This window comes from Parambassis ranga, chromosome 19 (genome assembly GCF_900634625.1).
Source record: "Parambassis ranga chromosome 19, fParRan2.1, whole genome shotgun sequence".
NCBI classification, from domain to species: domain Eukaryota; kingdom Metazoa; phylum Chordata; class Actinopteri; family Ambassidae; genus Parambassis; species Parambassis ranga.
This window is the reverse complement of record NC_041039.1, coordinates 8,271,077-8,289,203: the sequence shown is the minus strand read 5'-3', so window position 1 is coordinate 8,289,203 and position 18,127 is coordinate 8,271,077. Positions and strand designations below refer to the sequence as shown.

General features: G+C 43.1%; 1 protein-coding gene across 3 annotated transcripts in view; it reads right to left on the bottom strand.

Annotated features, from left to right (window-relative positions):
- The window catches only part of LOC114452199 (zinc finger MIZ domain-containing protein 1-like), an 86,662-nt gene that overhangs the window by 55,549 nt on the left and 12,986 nt on the right, over positions 1-18,127 (bottom strand). For 2 of the 3 annotated variants that reach the window (XM_028431378.1, XM_028431379.1), the window contains exon 2: positions 7,766-7,865. The exons of the other annotated variant lie outside the window; for it this stretch is intronic. The gene's annotated coding sequence lies outside the window, so the exon portion shown is untranslated. The remainder of the gene's footprint in view (positions 1-7,765; positions 7,866-18,127) is intronic. 3 annotated transcript variants of the gene reach the window in all.

Genomic DNA, 18,127 nt, shown 5'->3' with positions numbered 1-18,127 from the left:
TCACTCAGTGTTTTTTTTAAATGCTTCTGTCCTGTACAGTCCATCTTTTACTCAACATAAACAATATCATTTTCTTATTGCTGATTGATTTTATAATAATCATAGTGTGTGCCAAAGTGTGTGCAACAGAGGAAAAAGAGAGAGAGAATGTGTGTGTGCATGCATGTTTACGAAGCCTCAGGAAATACCAGGACGGACACGCTGACTCTCCAGCACTTCAGGCCCATGTGACTGGAAACACACAGGCCAGATTGTTTGCATGTTTGCTCGGGGCCACAATAAAAGCATTTGGTTAGAAAGAAATATCAAAAGCAGAACTCAGTTCATCTGAATTCCGGCCCCAGCCAGCAGAGGTGAGGTCCGATTTGGCTGCTTATCTCTTGTTGAAAAACTTTTTTAGTTTTTTTTTTTTTTGAGCGATCAGCCATCCTGATAATTTGCATGATGACGTTCGTTTCCCCGCAGCGATCCGGAGTGACTAGGCTCCGTTGGCTTCCTGCTCTCATTACATTAGCATAATGCAGATGCAACTAGAGTCGCTAACCTTGCTGCTGCTCAGCACTATTTACAGCGAATACACACAAAAGCTGGGAGAGCTGCAGTGCTTGACATTTTTTCTTTATAGAAAAAAAAAATCACCCACATCAAACCCACCAGACTGTAATAACAACTGGTTAGTTGGTTTGTGTTATTGTGTCCCTTTGATGCATGAAAACACTGAACATGAACTTTTCATGTTCCCAAAGTTACACAGCAGTAGGTCAGCAGCACCTCCTGAAATCTGGAGTCTGGTGGCTCCAAAACAGCAATAAAAAGGCTTCAGTTCCCCATAAAGCACCAATAACATTATAAATAAAGCACACAGATTGATATTGATTTGGTTATGCTGACTATAAATGAGTATTTCGTACCAGCACACTGTTATGAATCCAAACTCTTCGTTTTAAAGGTCAGCGGAAACCCTGCACTGCTGATCCTGATACACTCCTCACACTGTAAAGGCTAAACAGTGGTGGCACAGATGTAAATATTTTGAGGAAAAGCTCTAATCTCCTCATTTCCTTGTATAATAAATATTTATTTTTAAATGTCAGGATAAAAAAATGTTCCCACTATCACAAAATCAGAAACAATTGAGATATAAGATCCCAAGCGATGAATGTGAGAACAATAAATAAAAATGTGTTGATTTCTGTGTTTGTACCTGGCGTGTGTACAGCTGTGTGACTGCTCTTTTTGTGCATTTTATGCTTCGATAATCTCACATCAGCATTAATCTCTCAAACAGACACCATTATAGACGTCATTAAATGCGGTGTGTACAGCAAAAAAAAGGTCCGAGCTCACCAGTCTGAATAATTAATTTCTCCTGCTCATGCTGCGGGGACTCTTCTGATCAGAGCTCAACCCGGTAACACACTCTGTTATGATTGGCTAAAGCAAGGTCAGTGTCTTAAGAGACCTCGCTCTAATATCCAGCAGCAATTAGTGGCTGCTGTGCGGGTGTTGCACATGTTATTATGCGATAGGGGAGTGAGAATGACCGCAGGTAGAGATTTAATGTTGTGTCTCTGCATGCTGTCACCAGGCAAAAAGTGGAGCACAAAGACAACTGGTTACCCCGGTGGTGATCACATGACTACACAGAGCTCAAAAGGAAGCAGGGCTACAAAAACACAGCATACAATTCAATTTATTTTTTTGCTCTTTTGTGCATAATTATCACTGGCATTTTATTAAAAAGGCTAGCATAATGTGATTATTATGTAGGAAACTAGAAAGGCTGCACGCTACACCGGAAATATGATTTTTATCTTACAAAATACAGCCACTAACTAAGAGGTAAGGCGTGTTGCCAAATGTACAAAAATATTTGTGAGGTGATCCTACTCTGTGATGTATGATCAATTAGTATATAAAAAAATAATAATGTATGATAATTTGGCCAAGAGGTCAAGCAAGCAGCTGACTGGAAACCCCCACCCTCCTCTGGACAACAGTGCCAGTTATCACGTGAGGTGAGTGTGAGAAACTGACCGCTCCCACTGGAACAATGCATTAAAGCTCACAGTCATAGACAAGACCGCCATCTCCATTCAAACACAAAGGAGTCAAAGAGAAAGTTCCAGTAAAACGGTCGAGAGATGGACACTGAGCAACCTCACCATCGACTCCCCATGAGTCAATCCATTGTGAGGCACACAGCTCACAAGTCGAGTTCCCAGTGAATCAGAGCAGTCAGCTGCCATCCACCACCTCAAGGCACAGGGCCAGTCTAGCACAGGACCGCAGACATGTGACCAGCTGTCTCATACAACCGCACTTACTGTACAGAGACAGAAGACATTGACAGCAAGCTCCTGGATCAGGTTCTCGAATGCATTACCTTCAAAACATGTTTGAACAGGTTTTCTCAGTTTATTCAGCACACATATATAATATACTGCTATGATATAGGGACAGAGACAGCAGGTGTTTGTAAATCTATAGATAACTGTGTCTTGTGATTTACAGTCTGCTGTCAGGAGGGTGCAGTGACATCAATACTGCAGCGAGAGTTTGTCTGAGGCCTAGCCGAGGACACCGAAATATCCCTCCGCCTCGAACCCCCTCCCCTTCGCTGACAGCGATACATGACACTACACGTGCAGCTGTCTAAATATTACTTCTCCCCTTCTACTCCTCTTCATCTCGTCATTCCTCTGCTCTGCTCTCTTGCCTTTTCTGTCCCTGTGTGAGCTCTCAGGGTGAGTTTAGAAGGGACAAATGTTCAAACGGCGCAACTGGGGATATCCACATTTGGTGCATGGTTGTCATGTCAACAGTCCGAAGCAGATTGGCCAGGAATAATTTACCTACTGCTCTCCAGCTCTTGGCTATAACCAGCCTTGCACCTGTGGCTCTAATAATCTTAACCGCAATTAGATTAATCCAAAAGTAAATATGTTCTATAAGGAACTGCACTGAGTCATCACTATATCACTGTTTGCAATTAGGCTCTTAATGCAGTTTATATGAGGAACTAGACTAAAGCTAATCTCATAAAAGGACAAACAGCCATTAAAAGTCCTCTGCTCTTTACTTCATTACTGGCTCAGCTTGCTCTCCTTATGCAAAGAGTCCCCAGGTGCATGAATGTTTCATGGCCACCCTGCTGCCTGCTTCCCTCTGCTCAGACTTACTCTTTCTCCCTCTACCCGAGGAAGCTCAAACTCCACTGTCAATTGCGCTCACTTACACTCTGCTACCATCATCATCAGCCATTAGAGGCGGCACAGAAGACAGCTGTTTTGCCTTGATGACTCAATCATCCCCTTCAGTGGGATTAGCATCAGTATCACCATCCTCATCATCGCTTTTGATCCCAAAAATTATCGAGTGAGTCTAGATTTTGTCTGACATACATTTCGGAGTTTTCAAAAAGGTGTGACTTACCACACTCAACTGTGTGACGGTTTTGACAGAACCACAGCTTTGATTTTACTAGCCCTGTGACTGTAAGTTTAGTATAAATATTTTTTTAGCTTGATTTTTGGTCTCCTCTAACTTCTAAGATAAGACTAAAATATATTGTATATACGTGAAATGCTATGTTGTGAGCATTGTTGTAGGCATCAGCATGGATGTCAGACACTGCTTGGGCCCACAGACCCAGTCAGTGGCAATGTACAAAGTTTGCAATGACAGTAGGAGACCTCCATAAAGGGGCTGAGCCTGACTCCACTCATTCAAACTATGGCAAGGGTCTTGCATTCCTCAATATGGTGATAACCATCTCATGGTCACTGTTGAATTCATGGCATATAAATATATATGCATGAACTTTAACATAAACAGGATCTGGGCTTCATCTTGCTGTAAATACATCTTCAAACCGAGCCAATTGAATGGCAGTCATTAGCTGTTGTGCTAATTCAAGGCCATCATCAACTTGTCAATTTCCTGGTTGGATCATATAGGTAGAAGCTGTGTGAGTCCACTGTCTTAATCTGCAGCTAAACATCTGCTTGCATACAACACCTCAATGCCAGAGTGTTCTTAAAACATATCACTATATATATGTCATTAATTAATCTGTTAGCTTGTGAAGCATAGCTTATTCAAGCTATTCACGGCGACCAGGAAATTGACAAATTATCAGTAAATGGTATGTCAAATAGATATCAGCTTAGTTTTGCATTAAAAGGAAGCGAGCACTAGCTCATTTGTTTAGTACTCTTTGTTTTCTCTTCAGTGTCTTTGAGCAGAGCCACACAGCTTTTACAAAGATGCATGAGACGCAAGGGATGATCCAGCAGGGCCAAGCGTTGCTTAATGGCTTCCCCCTGGTCTACGTCAACTCAGATCATCAGAGAACATCTGTCCTGAACACTCAGGCGCTTTGTAGTGCCGCAGTCACCCTGTCAATCAAACGTGTCCAGGCGTGCTGCTGATGGATTACCAGAGGTTCGCGATCACCTCTTAAGACTTAGTTTGGGGGTGCATGTGTAAGCAGAAGCACTGCTCCTATCATTGTATGTGTCTATGTGAAAGTGGAAATGATGCCGCGTCTATTTTTAGTTCAGTACACTGAGTTCTGCCTCTGTGTTATGCTGCTCTGTTCCTGGGACAGGCGGCCGGGTCATCAGCAGCAACAGAGATGGCTCCGGCTGTGCTCCCTGACCCCCCGGCCCTCCAGCTCCTACATCAGTGGGAGCGCCTTACGAGATTCCTGGGTGGCAGTTAGGGGAGGCTATCTGCAAAGAAAGGAGAGATGTTTTTCTTGATGGATGCCGCTTTCATCCACCTCCTTTTCCCTCTGGTGACTAATGGCCTAATAATTCCGCTGTCACTTTGGCACGTTATCTTGCTCTTTCTCATGGGAATGCCACCTCGGAACATCTCAGCTGTGAAAAAGATTTGTCCAAGATACTAAAACTTACGATTTTTTAAGCAAAAGTATTGTGAAGAGTTGGAACTGGATGGAAACTCTGCATGAGATCCATCTTATCTTTTTGGCGTTTCCCCTCAGTGAAATCTGGCTTAGGTGCCCCGTGTTTAATGCCAGGTACAGGAAGATGATCTAGCCACTTATCTGATGCACATCAACAATGAACCTTTGAGGTAAAAGTCATGCTGACACAAAGGTTTCTCTCACAAGATGTCAGACCGATGCAAAATGCACCTAAAGTGCATGTTAATACATAGTTTAGAAAACACCCATAAATAGATTCTGCTTTAACAAGCATGTTTTCTTATTTTCTCCTATACTTACATACCTTATTTCTGAGTAAACATGGTGCTTGTCCCTGAAAAGATTATCATCACAAAGATTACAGATCTTCTTCTTTTCCGGGCCCTTTTATCATCCACTAAGTTTGAGTAATCTCTTGTTTATAACCCTAAAGTTACAGTCTGTAATTTATGTTCTCACTGGTATAAATTTAGAGTTTTAACTGTATGTAAATGGATAAATGACCATATTTTTGATGTAGTCGAAGCAGGCATACTTTGTACAGCAAAGCATGTTTGGAGTGGCTGAGTTCATTCTGTGTTACATTTCCTTTAAAGCACCTGCTGCAGGAAACACCCATATATAGTCAGCCTCATCGCACTTATCAGCCTAACAGTCATTCAAACCTCTAGGTGTTCAGGCTGAACAATGTGCTCCTCTGTCATGTGCTTGTTTAATACAGCGCTTCCACTTGACCGACAAGGGAAACAAGGGAGGTGTGAAACTGTTGTGAAGCGTTCATTTAGCCACGGTCTGTTTTATTAGATAAAAACAACAACAACAAAATAAAATCTATTCAGGATAAGAGTTCACGCAAACAAGTGACAATTCTCCTCCGAATAGGCTTGAATGTTTTTGAAACCTGAAGTTAAGCGGCAGGCTCTGCTCCCTTTGTCTGCCTGAGAAGGGGAGGTGGACATGTGTGCAGAGGCAGGGGCTCTGAGGCCAGGCCCTCTATCCTTCCTGTTCAGTTTACCGCAGGCCTCTCACTTATCAGTTCCAGATCTTACAAGAACACAGAGAATGAGAGACCACTGACAGGAAGGGGAGGTTTTTTTCCCCTTTACCCTTTTCCTTTAGTTAACAGAATATCTACACCTTCATGTTTCACAGAGGAAAACGATAACTCATTAGAGTTCATAGAGGAAAAAAGACCGACATGGCAACCTCCAGCACCAGTGAAATAAAGCTGTGTGCCAGAACTACTTAGTCCCTTGTTTGTGTTGCAAAAAAGGACTTCAAACACAACATTTTTTTGTTGTTTGTTGTATGGTATTATGGTAAAGTCCCTTTCTCTATGTTTAAGAGACTGCAGCCTCTCTGTCACACCTGGCTACAAAGGCTACAGCGAGAGGGGAAACGTCTGCCATTGAGAGGGAGAGAGAGAGAGGGAGGTAACTGTGAGGCACTCATGTCATGTCCCTGTTCGTGTCACATCCCCCTTTCGTTTCTCTGGCTATCACCGTCTACCTCGCCTGCCATTCCCACAATAATCACTTTGGTTTATCCCACTCAGCTGTGTGGCAAGCAGATGTTTGTCAGGGCACCGCATTTCTCCACATTCACACTGCTCTAATCAAGATTAACCACTCTTATCCACTCAGTGCGTGTGCGTGTCCTGGATGTCCCAATTCCTAATCCATAGCTGTATTGTATAATACAGAGGACAAACCAATTACATTCCTTTCCACAACATAATTCTCTCTTTTAGTGCAATGCACACTGAGCTATAGTTCATATTGCATAAGGATGAGTTGGTGGCTTGCTGATGAAGAGGATAGTCATGACCTTCTGTGTGTGTGTGTATGGACTGCATATGGAACATAAGCACTTTGTTGCTCAGAGCTCCCCCGAGGTGCTCCTGATGAAATCAACATGGTTTGCAAGGAGAGCTGATGGCGGCCACACACAAACTGCTGCATTCATGTGTTTACCGAAGACACCAGAGCACAGCGCATATCAGAGCAAACAAAGTCCTGCTCTCTAAATCACTGAAGTGACAAGGGAGGCTGCTATCTGCTTCCAGTAGCAAGCTTTGTTTGATTCCAGCTGTGACACAACATTTTTTTTTGCTGAAATATCTCAGTTAATTAGGAAGGTCCCTGTAAAGCTGGGTAAGTCTCAGGAATAAACAACACTTCTCATTTGTTCACATGTATACAGAGTTGCTCTGCGAGCTCTCAAATTATTTAACACAAATCCGTCCTGAGCTCCAATTTAAATAAACAATATTGCTGTCATATAACAACTAGATTAACATGTTGGCAAACTACTGACTACATTATCTATCTTAGAAAAGCTTTGTTAACTTAAAGGCAGGTAAGCCTGTTAAATAACTTACTACCATCCAATGACATATGCAAAAATGCATGTCCAATGCATTTTTACCTAGTGACTTATGTAGGAGTAAGTGACAAAACTAACATGCTACTTTATTTTTTTCCAGACCTGACACACAAAACTGTAGCTCCATGACATCACAAGAGAGCACAGGTTCATCGAATGCTTAACCATGCCTCACAAACCTAAGTGAGGACTGCACTCTAGAAACCGTCACATTTACGTAATGATATTAGCATGCATTATTGAACCTACTGTAGCCACCTCAGTGCGAAAACACAGCTGCTAGCTTGCAGCCGCAGTTCCTGCTACAGCAGAAACACTCATTTGTGAGCACACTCTTCATGTTTGTGTACACAATTTATTACACCTGACACCTGCTGGGCTCTGCAGGCCCCACAATGTATGCATCAGAAAACAAAAATTCCTCACCTGTGTTGTTTTCAATCCTTGATTCGTCCCCTAGAAGGACCCCCCCACCCATTCACACACCAGGAGGAGAAACACCCCAGCGCCTCACGTCTTCTGCTCCCTGTAAGAAAACAAAATCACTGCTACATTATCCACCAATCTACAAACACACTTTTTCCCCTGTATATCAACCCCACTGAATGATTTCAGAGATTCCTTTGAGCTTTGAGTGGCTTCCATCTGCACCATGGTTAAACGTACACTTCTTCCCTGCACGGATGAGCTCCTTCACGCTCTTGTGCCCGTGAAGGACAAATCAAAACAGCAGCCGATATTTCTTCACTGATCAGCATGGCATCATAAACATTCGCAACAGTAAAAGTGCCCTGCCGTGCCACACATCTCACTTCCAAATGACAAAGAAGCCCTCAATGTAGCTTCATGTCCATGTAAACGATCACATTAGTTATTGGTGAAGTAAAAAAGGCGGCACAATTTATTCAGGTTTGCTCAAGTAAATGCGAAATCTTCACACTTCTCCATCTCTTTAGGTTTGCAGCCCCTTATGATGTCATAAGAAGGTCCTGCCTTGTTTTATCCTGAGTAACCATAGCACTGACTGGTGCAGAAGGTATGGGCTGCAGCAGCTCATTTGCATTTAAAGCTGCAGACACACCTTCAAATTCACTTTCTGGGGACCGGTAATAAGTTTTTTAAGTGGTATAAAATGGGACCTTAAAGTAGCAGGTCTCTGAGAAGCAGGTTTATTTCTGTCTTACCCTCAACTTTTCCTGTTCAGAGAGCAGTAGTTTAATGGAGTCAAAGGAACTTTTTTCACTTCCTAAATGTTGAGGTAAAAAGGAAAGTACAAATATGTTGAGAGAGTGTGTGTTTGGTCTGGAGCTATACCCTGTTAGTAGAGTATCATTTTCATCATGCTGCTGTTTAGTGACACACAGCATGCTGGACTCCTCTGAGATCATGCTTTGGTTAACAGGACAAGGCTAATGCTCCCAAAATTTAAAAACCATCTAACCACAAGGTGTTTTTTTTCTTCCACATTCAGTGAGAGAAAGGTGGTCCCTTGTGTCTTGCACTTTTTTAACCCCCCCCCCCCCCTCTTTTTTATGATTGGAAGAATTTTCAGGCAGAATTTCTCCCCTGTTGGAAGTGCCGCTCTCTGAAAAGAGAAAGTGAAGGAGTGCTGGGGGCTCAATGGGTCGGGAGAGGAGGAGGAGGAGGAGGAGGACGCCGGGTGCCTCCTTTTTAAAGCCAGATTCTCCCCAGATACCTCTGTGCTATTCATCAACAGCTTTTCCAGGGCTGTGAAAAATCAATGTGCTCTGCACTGCAAACAGTTCATAATGACGGGGGATGGAGGAAAAAAAGCTCAACTGCAACAGAATTGATTTGTTTAAGTACAATAACACGGCTCTGCAGCGCAGTGAGGAGGAGGCTCGGGCGCACAGACAAAGACTGACTGGCAGTATGAAACCACAAGCAGTAATTGATAAACTGCTGGCAAAGTGCAAATCTGAAATACAGAAGCCTGTTATCTAATTAAAGGAGTTTTTCTCTAAATTACCACCTGACAGAGGAAAACACACTGAATCACAAGTGAGTGGATACCTTTTATATGATGGAGTCAAGCCAAAATAAAGAACATAATAAGATCAGAATTTGAAGTGTTCCATATTCAGATGAATAGGCTTACTGATTTCAAGTTCCCAGAGCTCAATTAACATATTAATATATTGAGTTTGCTCATTTTTCTCCTAACCAACAACCAAACTCTCAAGTGTATTCACACACACACACTACAATAACAGATGCAACTTTCATACACAAATCATGCTATTGGCAAATCTGATGAAGAGAAGGTTTAACGATGTAAAGTCACATCATCAGAATGTTTAGACGAGGCCAGGCCGATCCCAAGAAAAAAACGCACACAGACACAAGGTGAGATGTTCCTCCTGATACTGCAAAAAACAGAAGCCTGGAGTAAATTGTGTCAAGACACGGCAGCACAATAAAACATTTCTCCCTGCCGCTTTTAAGCCGGCTACAGAGGTGCATTTATCATTGTTATTATTCCTTCAGAGAGGCCCTCCCAGGTTTAATTGGGTCCTCATGGAGTCAAAATCCACGCTGTTGCTGCAGCCACTGGAGCTGGACAGGCTCATTCAAGTCAGCAGCGGGTTTTACTGGCTGCATGAAGAACAGTCGTTCTGTGCAAAGTGCCCATGAAACCCGCTGGTGAGTCAGACGGGTGGCGGTAGCTGGACACCACCCACTACGCCTGGACAAAGGCATGAGAGGGATACCTGGGGAGAAAATCTCACCTGGCCCAGCCATTATTCCCAGTGAGACACATTTGCATTTTAACTAGTAAATACATCGGGATCTGAATGCATATGTGAAGCATGTGAATAAATGGAACAGGAAAGAGATTGAAGAGATTTTTAGGTCTCAATAAAAACAGCTCAGCAGCATGCAATGCTTTTTCATTGCTGGTGATGCAGTTTGTAGATTAAAATTAATAGTCAGGAGATCCTCTCTGAAATATTTAAATGACCTCTACAAATATTTCATTTAAACACACAAACACAGGGAAATGTGAGAAGTGTGATTCAGTCACACCAGCCCTGAAACTTCTGACCTCCCATTCACCTCCCTCAGCTCCCTCTCTCTGCTTCCACTTGGTGTTACCTTGGCACAGAAATCACGACACCTCCTTGAAGGCTGCTTCCTGTTGTTGATATGCTTAAGACATGCAAGATCAACCAAGATTCGCATCTCTGCTTTTCAAAAGGACACCAGACAAAGACACTCGATCCTGAGATGTATGTAAGAATCTACATGTCAGTGTTTGGAATGAGAAGAGATAAAACCAGGAAACAATCTGTCATGCTGCCTCATAGTCTGTTTGCTTACATATACAGTGATAGTGTGATTGCAGACATGTTAAATAAGTGGAACTGCTGAGTCTGAGTCTGGAATTAATAAGATTCTGTATGTAGAGCTCTCACTAATGATTCATTTTAATCACATTCCATTACATTATAAACTATTTGTATACCGTCTCTGGAATGTTGTTGTTTTTTTAACCTGACTGGTGGCAGATTGAACTGCATAGAAATGATCCAACAACCGACCGGCATGATGATCTGCTTAGCTATGCTGCTTATGTGAACTTGCCTCACTGCAAGTTCCAGGCTGAGCTAAACTGAAATAGACCTCTATAGGCTTTGCTACTTCTACCTTCCATGATGCATTGACTCACTTGCCGATCTTGTCCATAAAAGTGATATTATGTAATGTATGGGCAGTGCTTGCTGGTTAGCATGCTAAAATTAAGCAGCTCTTTATGCAACAACCAATCGTTGCTGCATTTTCTTCACATTCTGTGCATATTTTGAGTTTATTTTCAATATTTAAAATTTGACAAAATGTCCCTTTAACTGTAACTATTAACTCAGCATGTTCCTGTTCTAAGTAAGTAAATTATTAAACACATCCTAGGAACTCAGGGAAGCCGGGTTAAATAACTAACATAAAGTAATCAATATTTACACTAATTTGCAGTGATAGTGTGCAAACTGCATGCACTGTACTGACACGCACACACTGCCGCTCTCTGAGGACCTCCATATGGAGTGAATGCATTAGACAGTCACATGGTGTTCTGGGGCAGAGCCATCAACATGAAGTGCATCACTGCATTGAATGAGTGCTGTAGCGATGATTACAGGTTTAGAGATAATGGTTTTTACCATGATACATTTAGAGGGCATGAGACACCAGCTCAGTTAGCTCTCCAATCTGCACTCTCTGCTGATTAACACAAATGCCGGCGCCTAGTTAACCACCGCTGCTGTAATTATGTGAAGCCCCACACACACACACAAGCATTACACCTCTACAAACGCATTCTAGTGCAAAAAGGTGCAGTCACATACATATTGTGTGCCACCAGATCAGCATCACAGCAACTAGCAATTATGTGTCTTATTTATGCAAATGCAGGTAATTTACTTCCTGCTGTGAATAACTTCCCAATGTGTTTGCCCTCTGGCATCGATTGTTTGTACTGCAGGTCGCTAAAACAAGTCAAACAACAGTCATCCCAAAAGAGATTTTCTTATAACTGAGAATAATTGTTCATGGTCAACTAAAGAACCTCCACACTGTTTGTTAACTCGATTGGTTGTTTTTATTACTGATAGATCTGGTGACCCTAATCCTGAAAATAAGAGCCAAAAAGCAGAGTTTTGTTTTAAATATCCATGTTATTATAGCTCCAAATAGCGAGATGTGATGCTCTTGAGTCCTGCATGAATTGATGGCTTCAATATTGTTTCTCCTCCTACTCTTTTCTCTATAGTATATCTTGTTTCAAAAGCGAGAGCAGCCCAAGAGGGTGCTTGTATTTTTCTTCCTTTGTTTCCAGTCTTTCCCTATCAGAGCGAGAAGGTGGTAGCAACTCCCACAAGGGAGATAGAGATAGAGGTATAGGCTGCTGGCAGAGTGCTAAAGCAATGAATCGCTGCACCGTCTGACCGCAGACTTAAACATGATGCACACCATACCTACCCCCTAGAGTCTGTCCTGCTTCATATGCAACGCAAATTGTTTGCCCTGCAGCCAGAGATTCCTTTCGTCATCTGGCTGGTCTCACCGTTCCACCAAACTGTGAGCTAAAGGGAGTGAAAGATTTTATAGTGTAATGAAGACAAGCAGGATAGAGAAACAGAAACAGATTGTCCAGCCCGGATTGCAAAGGAGAGCTTGGGTGTAATGAGCCCTGATCTGTCACAGGAAAGAATCTGTATTTGCATTTTCTTTTTCACCCGCCCTTATCTTTTCTCTTTCTCCGTCTCATAATAAAGAAAAGAAAACGCACTGTGAGAGGGGGGGTGGCGGCGGACATATACACAGAGGAATCCGGGGAGGAAAAGGAGAGCACATTACTATTGGGAGGGAAAAAATGATTAAAGGCAGAGATGAACACAATCTGCTGGTTCCAGAGAAAAGAGGAAGGAATTTCCAGAGCCAATAAGCAAAGCATCTACAGGCAGACCTGCCTCTCCCACTATTCAACCATGACCATGCTGGCTGAAGCACATTTTCTACATCCGCCCTTTAACACCAGCTTATGGCACGAGTGTTTCATGCACATTCAATCATTAGCAGGTCTACAGTATTGTTTTTTTTAAAACCACTGCTGCTTTCTAATTATATGAAGTGTCAGAGATCTAATAAAGATTTGTACAAGAGGGATTCCTCTGGATTGTGATTGTTGCAGTTAACCAGGTACAGCAGCGTAAAGATGACTCAGTCGCTGAGGACTCTTGAGGCAAAACGCAAGAAAAACAGCAACATCAATAATGAAGTGAAGGAGACGGGGGGAAGAAAACAAAGCCGTTCATAACAAATGAGAAAACAGGCAGAGCGTCTCATTGCGAGAACGCTAACGACAATCAATTAGCAATTCCTCATGATCTTGGGTGCGTCGGAGTATAAGGTGTCTTAATGAGTCCCATTTCCATTAGCTGCTCGACTCGAGAGGCACAAGGAGGAGGCTGCTTCCACCAGCTCCTCCATCTCAATGCCTAATGACTGCGAGAGTGGATTACTCCATCAATTCCTCGCTTCTCTTTGTTTATCCCCTGCGTAAATAATGGTCAACCATTACAATGCATTAAGCGGGCCACTCTACACAGAGCGAACAAGAGGGAGAAAGAGGAGCACAAGTGCTCCGATGGCATCCTCCACTGATCTCCAGGAAATCGGCTAATACCATGCCATGCGGTGGCAGAAGAGGGGAGGGGAGCGCGAGCATCTGAGGCATGATAAGTATTTGGCTGGTTTTTACTAGAAGGTGGAACAGAAAGCAAATGTGGGGGTGGATGTACACAAAGTGGAGATACTGATCTTATAAACACCTTACCAAGTCAACCATATAGCCTTAAAGGGTTAAAAAAAACATTGGTGCAGCCCTGGCTGCAGCAATAAAGGGGTTCTTCCACTGCAGGAACCAACAGGCTGTTTTATCTTTACAATATTAGTTGCTGTAAAAAAGTTCCTGTAAACAATAATGCCACATCATATACTGCTGAGTTCCTGCAGTTGAAAAACACCCAATGCTTTTTTGAATGCAGTTATGAATTGACCCTTTAAAAAGGTCACAACGTCATCTCTTCCGATAACACCTGGAAACTCTAAATGAAGATTAGGGACTTATGGGATGAATATCAGTCTTATACAATCAACACTATGACTTTATTTGCGTGTATATGACGCAAATAATACTTGCAGCAATGCTTTCACCCTGGACTGTACCAATCAATATTTCACCCCAGGCTCCATCACTCCCTTTCCATTTAGCTCCCCCCTCTTTCTGGCGCTCTCCGGTTTCCCTTGTGTCACAGCACTGGACAGGATAAAAATTAAACGCATCAGCAGAAAAACACACAAGTGGAAATGATCTCGCCACTCTGGCCGCTCAGGTCATGAATTCAGCTAACTGTGCTTATCACAGGCTGCTGCTATTAGTCTTAATAGCTGCAGTGACAACCCGCCTTGAAAAGGAGATGGGCTCTGCTTCCCTGGGCTCACCACAGACAGGTGATTCTCATCTGCGGTCTCTTCATGTGTCATAGGAAAGGCAGCGGTGGCTGAGAACTGTCTGGCAGGTTATTGGAGCAAAACAGGCAGAACAAGGCAGCCCATTACTTACACCAGAGCCATATGTTTTTACACAGTCAGCATCAATCAAGGACAAATTAAGAATTCAATCAGCTGACGATCACACTGTTCCTTGGGGGGAAAGAACCTGTAATAATCACATAAGCTAACACGATGCTAACAGAGAGTTTACTTTTGGATCGCACTAACCAGTAAAGAATAAACCACAGCTCTCCATCCCTTCTTACACTTACACAAGGAAATATTGCCACGGCCAAGATGTCGATGTGGCAAAATGTCCAACTGAGAAAAAAGATTTTTTTCCCCCTCCTTTCAACTAAAGGTTACTTGCTGCAGCCTGTCGAGGAACCTTGCTGCGCTGCCATTGAATGAGACCCACAGCCTGGCTGGCCTTCAAGAGATGGAGTAGCAAAAGTGAAAGTGTCAAGTTAGATAGCTTACAAAGTAAAACCACATGAAAGAGGCACATACAATAACATAAGAGAAGTGAGCCTGCATCAACACCCCTGCAGAACAGAAAAGCCATTGAACGGATCCTCGCTGGCCTTTAACACCAAACCTTACAATCCCAGTTTCCAAAACAAATGTCAGGATGTCTTTTCAGGCAAATGTGTTCCCATGAGCCGGAGCAATCCTCCCCGACTTTACTCCTTCACAAACGACCAAGCTTGTCACTGGGACCATGTCAACATGTTACTCTGTTTAGACAGGGGGAGGAGGAATTACTTTGATCCACTTTGAGGCATGTCTTCCTTTACTGTTGAGAACCAGTTAGAGTCAGAAGAGTCCACTGTGCAGCTAATTTTTCTGGCACAGTAAAATGAAAGTGTATTTTTCTGGCAAGTATATAGAATTTCCACACAACTCTTATCATTGGCTGAGAGATGACACTGTTAGACAAACATGAGGTGCAGATATATTGGGCAGAGCAGGTTGTAGCTGCAGATCTGAGAGTGGAACAATGGACGCCTGTGCTGATTTCTGGCCTGAACAATGGCAGGATGACATGGAGGCTGACAGAGACACACTACACATGCAGACAGGAGAGGCAGTGTCACAGAGTTACATTGCCAAAAACACATCTCCTCATCCTCCTTCTTCCTTTTCCAACATCTTTTATGTGTTTTGGCACCTCGAGCACTCGTAAGTCAAAAGTGAACAGTCAAACTTTGAGCAGCACCGCGAGCACAACCTCGTGGAGTGAAATGAGCCAGTCACTGCTGAACAATTGGGCAAGAGCTAAATAAATCTTCACTGAGGGGTGTCCATAGTTTCCATACAAATGTAGTGGTAATTTTAACCAGCGTTCCAGACAGTTCCAAACGTGAATAATAATAATTCTCCAGCTGGATGCCATTGCAGAAAGTCAAACAATGGGAAACCATGTGGAGAGCAGTGGAAATATGTCATTTATGTTTATTTCTGATATTAATTTGAGGGAAAAATCAAGTCTTAGATCTCCTAAATCTGACGCAATCTTTCACCTACGCGGTGTGGAGACAGTGTGGTTTATTTGTCTCCTCAATCATTAGACTTTTTCTTACAAGGATAAAGGTTTGTTCTACACAACCGTGCTATTCTCTTTAAGAAGAAAGGCATATAAATTAAAAAATAATGTGTGAGTGATAAAATAATTAGTAAACCCACAAAATGTGAGAAGAAAAAAAATAATAGAACACAAATAAAACTGTAAACTCAGGAGGTAATGAAATCTTGTTTCCCCATATGCCACTGAAGGCACTCAAAGTGCCCTTCATTATTAATGTGCTCAGAGCAGGATTTGAAGCAGCTTTGCTCTTCTTATCAATCATTCATCCGCTTTCCATTGAACACACTCCGACTCTCCAGTGTCAAATCAGACTTAAAGTGGCTGAAGAACCACCAGTCTGAGGTCTTACTTTAAATAAACAAGGCTACTGCGAAGCTCACACACCTGCTTGCACGTTCATCAACAATGCTACACAAACGTGGGGATTCTGAGTAATCTGTAATCCGTCAATCATTTGATACATGACACTCAGATCTCATAAATTAACAATATGTTGCCAGAGTCTATTTGTGCGGATGCATCTGATGCCCTTGTTTTAAAAATACCTCCATAGAGATTGAATACATAAAGTAGAAAAGTGTGTGTGTGTGTGTGTGCAGCCCAGGTTGCTGCCATCTCGCTTTCCCACCTTGCACTCCTTCTGAACAGGATTCCATTTCAGTGCGCTGCAGCAGGCGTTTGGTTAACAGCAAACATAATCAAACTTTGGGCTCTGTCTTTCTGTGGAGGAGAACTGAAAGCATATCGTGCAGAGTTCTTCAGTGGCAATCTCCAATTACTTTGTGCGTGCAAGTGTTCACTGCTCTGGAACTTTTCCATTTCATTATTACACTCAAGCTGCCCCCATTGAAAGTCAACCAGAGGCGGCGGCGGCAGCTGCAGCAGCAGCACAGCAGACCGTGTCATCCGTGCACAGCAGGGGGATCCTTACAAGCTGCAGAGAATTCCTCGGTTGTGTCTAGGAAAAGGCTTCATGTCAATGTAAAGCACAGGTGCAGAAAGTTTTTTTTAAGCAAACACTGTGAGATGTGGGCACAGCAACACTCAGCTTCCTCTCCTGCAAAGTTTGTCAGCAGGTCACCTTTCCTTTAGTGTCATCAAGAGGTAAAACAGTGAGGTCAGAACTTGTGCACAAGATGATGCATCTTCTATTTAAGAGGCCAAATTAGCCCCACCAATCAATGCTTATCAGAGGGGAGATGACAGGAGATGAAACTCCCAATTACATGAGCCAAATCCGGAGTGGAAAGTATACTTAGATATTTAGGTAGCTTTTTACCTTAAATTGGAGCTAAAGTTTATAGTTTGTTTCCAATTTTCTTACTTTGCATCCTGTATTTAAGGATCTGAATTCTTTATACAACTCACGGATCTACAACGTTAACCATGCTGACATCTTGAGCTCAGCCTGCAGAGGGTGCCTTTCATCTGAGGCACGAAACAACAAAAAACACAAGCTTTTCATGTTAACAGGAAACATATATTTAATGAGACAACCACTGCAATCCCTGCTGCCATGCTAAAGAGAGTCTGACCCCACACCGCAGATCGGCAGCGACTGCCAAACAACAGTCACGGCAGTCTAGACGAGGCCGAGCGGCAACGAGGGGCCTCCCGAAAGCTCATGTAATGCACAAGGAATTTGGTGCGGTTTCCTCGGAGCAGAGAGGAAACGCATGAGTGAGAGTAAAGAGGGGGAGAGATCCCCACAGAGGTCAGAGCGCGTCCTCGGAGGTGTCAGGGAGTGTAAATGGGCATGACTGCAGTACACGGGGTTGTACGCGCTTCTGCCTTATTCTTCATGGGTGTCTATGGGGCCTCATCCTACATCACCTTAAAGCGAGGAGCACCTAATTAAAACAGGAAGTGATTGTCAGATCCAGGCGTAATCACCATTTTATTCAAAACAAACCAAAACATGATGTGAAAGAGAAGACACACGTCGAAGAATGAAGCTTGTCTGATCGCCGGAGAGGCTGCTGCTGCTGCCGCCACTGCGGCTGGTTGTCTGCACGGCTGGCTGAAGGCTGACACCAGTATAAAGGCCCATGAATATTCAGTGACCAAGTAAATGAGGCAGATAGCACTTGACATGTTTAACATCCACCTTTGGCACCTTCTCT